Source organism: Dermacentor andersoni, chromosome 1, assembly GCF_023375885.2.
Source record: "Dermacentor andersoni chromosome 1, qqDerAnde1_hic_scaffold, whole genome shotgun sequence".
NCBI classification, from domain to species: domain Eukaryota; kingdom Metazoa; phylum Arthropoda; class Arachnida; order Ixodida; family Ixodidae; genus Dermacentor; species Dermacentor andersoni.
Window position 1 is genome coordinate 235421969 of NC_092814.1, and position 7710 is coordinate 235429678.

At 42.6% G+C, this 7710-nt stretch overlaps 1 long non-coding RNA gene across 5 annotated transcripts; it reads right to left on the bottom strand.

The window, feature by feature from the left end:
* Positions 1–836: 836 nt before the first annotated feature.
* On the bottom strand, positions 837–3995 carry LOC126547941 (uncharacterized). Of its 5 annotated transcripts, none has more exons than XR_008609140.1 (6): positions 3183–3197; positions 2982–3046; positions 2820–2911; positions 2588–2746; positions 1871–2030; positions 837–1051 (listed from the first exon to the last, which is right to left on the bottom strand). It is a non-coding gene; the product is annotated as an uncharacterized lncRNA (long non-coding RNA). The 5 variants fall into 5 exon arrangements; XR_008609138.1 differs by having other exon boundaries at positions 2588–2693; positions 2975–3046; XR_008609137.1 differs by having other exon boundaries at positions 2975–3046.
* Positions 3996–7710: the final 3715 nt, after the last annotated feature.

Below are 7710 nucleotides of genomic sequence, written 5' to 3' on the forward strand. Positions count from 1 at the left end.
TCCATGACGGAGCTCAGTTAATTAGTTAGTTCAATTAATTGCCTCGCGTCTACCTATCCGTCACGGCGTCTTCCGCAGCCATTCCCCCCCCCCCCTCGGGGGGGCAGATGGTTGGCACCTAGGCGCTTTGCACACGAGTTTGTACCTATCTGCTACGCCTAGTACGCCACGCAGGGCGATACCCCTCTTTACTCCTCTACAACCCCCACCTTTTTTTTTCTTTGACATTCAGCACAAATAAGGATTATTATTATTAATCTCTTCCTTGCTTTTTCCACCACTACTTTAAATGTATCTTGCTAATCTGAAATGTTGACTGGTTGATGCTTCCACCCAAGCAACAAAAAGACCGCGGCAAAAAGTCGGCCCGACGTCTCCGGCCGACTGCAAAACGGTTGGCCCGACCTCGGCAACCGAGGGCGGCCCAGCTTTGGGGATTGACATTGGCCTAACGTCGGCCGATCGTCGGCAATCGATGTAGGCCCGACCACTGTGGCCGACTTGGCCGACGGCGTCCCATACGAGGGCCTACCAAGGCTTTAGGTACGTAGTCAGTCGGCCAGCCGTAGGGCCATTCTATTTGGCCAACGCAGCCGAGCGCATGCCACACGCGGGCCAGCCATGGCCCTGACGACAATAATGGTCGGCATTGCACCGGCCCGGTGCTGAAAGCCGACGTTGCTTTTGACGCCCCGAATAATCGTAGCTTTTGCATCATGCATTTACAACAGCATGCGCATCATGCATCATGCTTGTGTGGTGGCCGGCATAGAAGTAGCACACGAAAGCGAACGCTTTTTTGTACTTTTCATGCCACATAAGTGCCAGGCAAAAGATTCTGATACAGGTCTTTATTTCTTGTAATTGTATATGTACACCGACACGTTCACAAGTTTCAAACACTAGTTCATATTTGGTGGGCTTGAAGCAGGGTCACGGCGCCTTCTTTCATTCCGGCCTCCATCCCTGTCAGCTGCTCCAACCAACCGGCGTTTTGCGACTCCAGCCACTGATGCTAGTGAAGCGTCAGGGAACGTGCTCCTCACAGATGCTGCAAAAAAGCGGCACATATAAGAAAGCTGCCCCCGCTTTATAGTTCAGTTGGTGAGTCGCATTCCATTTGAAGAAGTGAAACAATCAAAAAGATCATAAGTCAGATATTCACGAAACATTAAAGAAACGACAACAAAGCAATATTAGGGACGTGCAAATCAGTATCGAAGCTGTCAGGAAGAGTGGCTGGACGACACAAATCGTGTAAGTACCGGATAGTTGGTAATTTATATGTCGTTAGCAATAGGGGGAACTGAACACGGAACCATAGCAAAACACGCATACACAGTGGCTACTGTGTCTATAGGTAGCGCGGCTATTTACACCACGATAGGTCTTGTTGCTTCCCGTGAGCACTGTATGAAACAGCCGAGTTGAAACGCTGAGACAAAGAACGCGCCGGAGCCCGGAGCGCGCCAAGCGGCACAAGGAGGTGAATAGGTAAATGTCTGGAGAAGCAAGAGGGGAAGCTTATGGCATGATACATATACTTGCTGACATGATGGCAACGATTATAGGTCTATGTTTTGCAGAAAACAGTTAGCATACATGGGTTAAAGCAGAAACAGCATATACAGCATATATTATATGGTGAAGCAAAACAAACTCCTCAAAAGCAGTGGCAAAATATGGACGCCGCAAGTAGAACTCACTTATTACGGCATTATTTTATTAAAGAAAATGCTAATACTGGACGCAGCAAGATGCAATAAGCAGCAGCTTGTTTGAATGAAGAAAAAAAAAAAACTAAGCATGCAGTTGGTACCGATGTTCGCAACGTGCACTAGAAAGCTGATTGTTATGCCATATTTCTTACTTATATTCGTGATGGCCATGAGCTTCACGAAGGCGTGCTTCCTCCCCTGCGACCCTTTCCAGCTGAACTGCAGTGCAGCTTCATTTGTAAGTATGCCCTGCAGAATAGTGCTCACGGCACGACCGGTGTCCGTTCCTCCGTATCTGGAAAAAAAGTTCACCTGCACGAACCAGCGCACGTAGAGTTAAACCAGACATCCAAATACGTGGTTATCGTGGTCTGTAAAAAATAATGGCCAGGATAAGAAACGCTCTCGTTTTAAATGTTTTAACCACATAAAACAAATATATCTAGAAACAACGTTCTATGACAGAATGGCATATGGCTGCGGTATTGTATGAATGACAAAATGAAAATAAACCAAATATTAAACATGAATACATAGTTTCTCTAAAAAGAAAACACAGCATGTCATTCACCATCTGTTCCATGCGGGAATCTGAAGCTAAATATTCCTCTAAGATACGCTTTAGAGCCGCCCAAGGAAACATGAGGACAGGAAGGATAGGTTTATCGACTTTGGTCGGAATATCAGTGAAAAAAAAAACCATCCAAGCAGCTCGATAAATGAATACAACACATAGTTGCACAAACAAAATAGCACGCAGACTGCCACGAGACAAATGTATAGGTATACATAACGTCGAGACCGCGGTGACAAAGTATTACACGTAAACTACGAAAATGCAACAAAAGAAAAATTGAGGAAGAACTTACATATGGGCTATCCGCAGGGTTTCACATACGTGTCTTCTTGTCTGATGTTCCTAGATCTACTCTAGTCCACATGCGGTGAAGCGCGCCACACACAATCCATTCTTACCTGCAATGCACCAGACGTATATCATACAGGTATTTACAGTTATGTTTTTTCATCTGTGGGAAGGAACGAAAGCAACTTCTAATTAATTATGACTTTTCCGCAATAATAACCAGACAAGCGTCTTACCCAATTTCTTCCCGAATGGTGATAACAGTTCCGAGCGTAGCAGGTCATTCGCACACTGTGCTTCAATTTAAGCAGTGTCGTTCCAGTGTTTCCTAGAGAAAAATTAACGAGAATACAAGACGAAAAAATAATATTAGAAATATATGCATACGTACGTCTCACATTTCCCTGTCCCAACTCTCGAACGCTTGATCCGTTCTAATGTAAAGCCTCTTTTTTTTTTTTTCCTGTCAGAAAAAATAAGCCCGAAAGACAAGGAGTTTATCATACGTTGCAAAACCATTTACACAATACAAAGCGACCTTTGTTCACTTGAAAAAGACAGTCATGCATTACACAACGTGAAATTAAAATGCCACTTACGAGTACGCATATCTTGAACGGCGAGATACGGCGGCTCCACTGCATGTAAAGGGCTTGCGCTGTTCTTGTACATGTCACTTTTGTGTAGCTTGCGTTTATATGCGCAGTCCATGATAACAGAAATGCACCAACTAGTCTACCATGAGACGCGGAACGAGCTGGCATCCAGAGCTAGCATTTGGCGGCAACTCACGCACCCGCGCCATTTGGCGGGAACTCGCCTGCGCCCCTGCAAGCAAGCGGCGTTGGCCTGACGAAGAAAAAATAGACAGCAAGGAAAGTCCCGTTTCGCTTTCTCGCCCCGTCCTCGCTGGTGGGAGCTGATGCTGACAGAGAGAATCGCCCGTCCCTGCTTTCCAAGAACCTCTTCATTCCTTCTGGGAGAGGGAGAGGCGACAGCCCAAGACGACCTCGGTTCCCCACACTTTTCCTTTTTTTTTTCGTTTTTCAGGCGCTTCCTGTGAGCGCGTTGCCGTTTCCTTTTGGTGTGTGTGCTGTGCACGTGCGTGCGTGCGTGTGTGTAATGAAAATCTGCGTTCTATATTTTGCAGGGATTGGTAGCGCTATACGAATATGTATATACCTTATGTGAACAATAATTTTGACTTCTTCAACGTGTCGAACAGTACTTTGGGTGCTATGTACGTTAGCATGTAGGTTCTGTTTTCTTGTTTGGGAGTATTGTACAAATACCGTATAATCTTGATTGGTTTCCTTTTGTACTTGCTCAGTATTGTATACCTGTTATTACCGGGTGCAATTGTCTTTGTTTTAAAAGTGTCGCTGTAAAGGCTCTGCCAAGCGAAAGGGGGCTGCGGCTTTGTCAATCAGTATCTGACAGCTTTTTCTGCGCCTCTGCTGTCTGTACCTTTACAAGGCAGAAATAAATAATTTGAATTTTAATAAGTATTTATCGTCAAAGCATCACGTCTATATGTGCACGAAGTTCGATAGATGCATGCATGCATACACAGTCAATACGCTTTCCAGAGAGCTTTGCACGAAAATGGTAGATATGCTTCACAGGAGACGGCGCTTGAAAAAACACTCATGATATACCATGAATTTATTAATTCTTAACTGCTTGATTGTTGAACGTCATTAGTTAATTGAGCGAAAATTGGAAGAATTTGATCTAACTCTAGTTCTTCCCAATCAAATCCACGTCGACAGCAGAAATGTTCTATTTTATGATTTACATTGATTGGCATGCAGCCTTAATTATTCTTAGACGAATCGACAATAGCTAGAAAAATTGCAGATTTTGACATCTCTTCACAATTCGCCTTCGTATAATCGCTTCTTTCACCCTCCCCAGTGAAAACATTCAACTGAAATGTTTCCTAGAACTGTACAGTCCACGAGTCGCCTGCGCTTAGTTCGTTTGACGATTTTTTCTGTGCTGCGACAGGGCCGTTTACAATTAACGCGCCGTTCGCGAACAATTTTGCTTGACTCTTTCTGCAGTTCAGATGACTATTACGAGAACTGTCTAATGCAATATCCACTTGATTAAATTTTGTTCCCCGTTAAATAGTTATTTTCTCGATAGTTTAACTACAAAAGAAGAAAGCAATAATGAACGACACAATAGTGTTGCAAACATATCCGTTTTTGAAGTATTGAAATCTTGTGCTTTTTGGTAAAGCAAATGTAATACTTACGCGATATGTCTTCTTCTTGCGACTTGCACACTGGTCTCCACGTACTCTTGCTATCATAATAGTGGTCGTTGCATGCGCACCCGCATATATGGCGAAAATAAATTTGATTCTGATTTCATTATTCACTCTAATTACTAGAGTTCTATCAGTCCAGAACAAAATACAGAACCATCCTTTAGCCGGAAGGTGATCTAACTGCCAGATGAACTGTCACTGACGTCTGTATATGATGGTTGCTGTTTTTCCCCGTGTGATGAACCGCCGTCATCGCTTTTGTATAGCTGGTATATATTCCGTCATTATATATATTCGTCCTTCAACATTTGTTACGCAAAAGCAACAACAACAAAAAATTGCTGCCTCTCACTTCTTCAAAGGACTGCGCAGCCTGTCGGAACGCACTGGCGCGTGTGAACGCATGGCCTGAAGGTTCAATTTCAAAGTGTTGTTCAATTGCTGCCTGAACCACTCGTGAAGACCTTTCGTGCCCCGTTACTTTATTATGCTAGCTTTTCTTGTGACCGATGACAAGACATAAAATTTTGCGGCCTCTGCAAGACTAAGCTGCATCAACACAGCTTCTTAAATATACGAATTGGCTCAGCGGCTGTCGGACAGTGTGCATGGTCCCTTGTGGCACGTCACTAAAGAACCAATTAAACGCTTAGCGTATATGCACAAAATGATGCGACCACTAATATAACATGAGAGGGGACTTTCGGTCTCACAAAAAAAAACGATATATATATATATATATATATATATATATATATATATATATATATATATATATATATATATATATATATATATATGCGCATGATGCGCATGCATCATGCATCATGCTTGTGCGCATGCGCACTTCGTGTAATATATATATATATATATTACACGAAGTGCGCATGCGCACAAGCATGATGCATGATGCATGCGCATCATGCATCATGCTTGTGTGGTGGCCGGCATAGAAGTACCACACGAAAGCGAACGCTTTTTTGTACTTTTCATGCCACATAAATGCCAGGCAAAAGATTCTGATACAGGTCTTTATTTCTTGTAATTGTATATGTACACCGACACGTTCACAAGTTTCAAACACTAGTTCATATTTGGTGGGCTTGAAGCAGGGTCACGGCGCCTTCTTGATACCTGATAATATTTTTTTTCACTGGCCTCTTTCTATAAGAAGGACGAACATTCTAGGCAGCGAAAAAAGTACGAGACATATTTCGTCCTGGGGTAAATCTTTTATTCATAATATTCATTCCCAGAAAATATGATACAATGAAACGTTGATGCTTAAAAGCAAAACTTAAAGTTAAAGCGTTTTCAGATGACTGAGAAAGCGTAAGTCTATACGAGTTTGGTTTAAATGCGCAACGCAGTAAACAAATCCTTTAATGTAGTTTGCACCCATGATATTTCTTTGCTTGTTCTTGGCTTTAAGTTGGTTGCGCTAAAATTGGCCATATGCCGCCGGATATGTTACATATTGCATACCATTAAGGCATATGCACATCACTAGTGCCTTTTCTAGGGATGTGTCATCGCTCATCTCAGCGTTTTCCTGCTGACGGCCGCATATGAGGAGCCTTGTTTCCCCCCAGACACTGCATGACCTTATAAGGTCGCTTAGCGCTATCTGAAAAAAAAAATTCTTTATACGCAAAGTATAATACTTTAGAGATGAAAATATGTTTCCTTTAGGCTAAATGTGTTTAAACTAGTACCTCTTGCTTTTTCACTGCTTTAACATTGATTGCACTTCCGAGATTTCTCCTACTGACTGCTCTTAAAATGTTGCGGTCCGGAAGTTTTTAGAATTTGGGGATATGGGAAAAATGGTCAAATCACCGCATTAATGAGAGCATGCATTGCAAGCCTGCTTCTGAAGCGACGAATGAAGGCTCAGAAAATTTCAGTATTTTTGATAAGATCAGAAGGAACATTTTCAATTTTGTTCATTTTTATCAATCCTACTTCCAAACATTTATTTGCTTTCAAATGGGACCTGAAAAACAAAATAACGATGTGCAAAACGCAATTAGGTGAGTCACATAGCTGCAACTGATATTATTCCATTATGCTCTTGATAAAAATAAAGTTTAAAAGTTCGAAGACAAGTGGCAACGCTTTTGATAGAAGCTTTCATTATAGAAGCAAAAATGAGCTATAAAAACGCAGTTACGCTTAATTCTAAACCCAATGGAGATGGAAATTCTGACAAGAATGGCATTCTACGTGAACTTATCACACGTGAAATTTCACTGTGGACATAGACATGTTTGTAGCTGGAAATCAAGAGCTGCAACGGGCAGAGTACATTCGTGTTCATCGAACACAGTCACACTTCCTCTTTTTAAAGCTAAAAATGTAAAATATGCAGAGCTACACAAGATAGATACCCTAATGCAGAGTGCAATTGAGGTTACAAATTAAGTAGCGCGTGTGGTTGCAACCTCGCATGCAGCGCTTCGGAGATGCAGGTTACTGTCAGTCGACAAATAGCTCACAAAATTATGAATTTTCACATTATAGGCCGCAGTATACTATGAGCGGCATACGCGGCAACTACACGGCATACACGGCACACCACATCGATGCGTCACTAACAGAGTTCTAAACCATGAGAAGAAGCACAGTGCAAAATGCAGTGACAACTCCAAGCTCGCCACCCTTGCCCGAGGCGAAATGGCAGCGGGCACAGAGAGAACGGTGAGTTGGCGAAGATAAATTAAAAACAATAGAAATGGTGTGAATTTGGTACTTCAGCGCAATTAGCTGAACAATTCAGAAAAATCCAACAGCCCGGTGTTAAAACTTGTTAAACAAGCACGATGATGACTGCTATCTATTTCGATCAA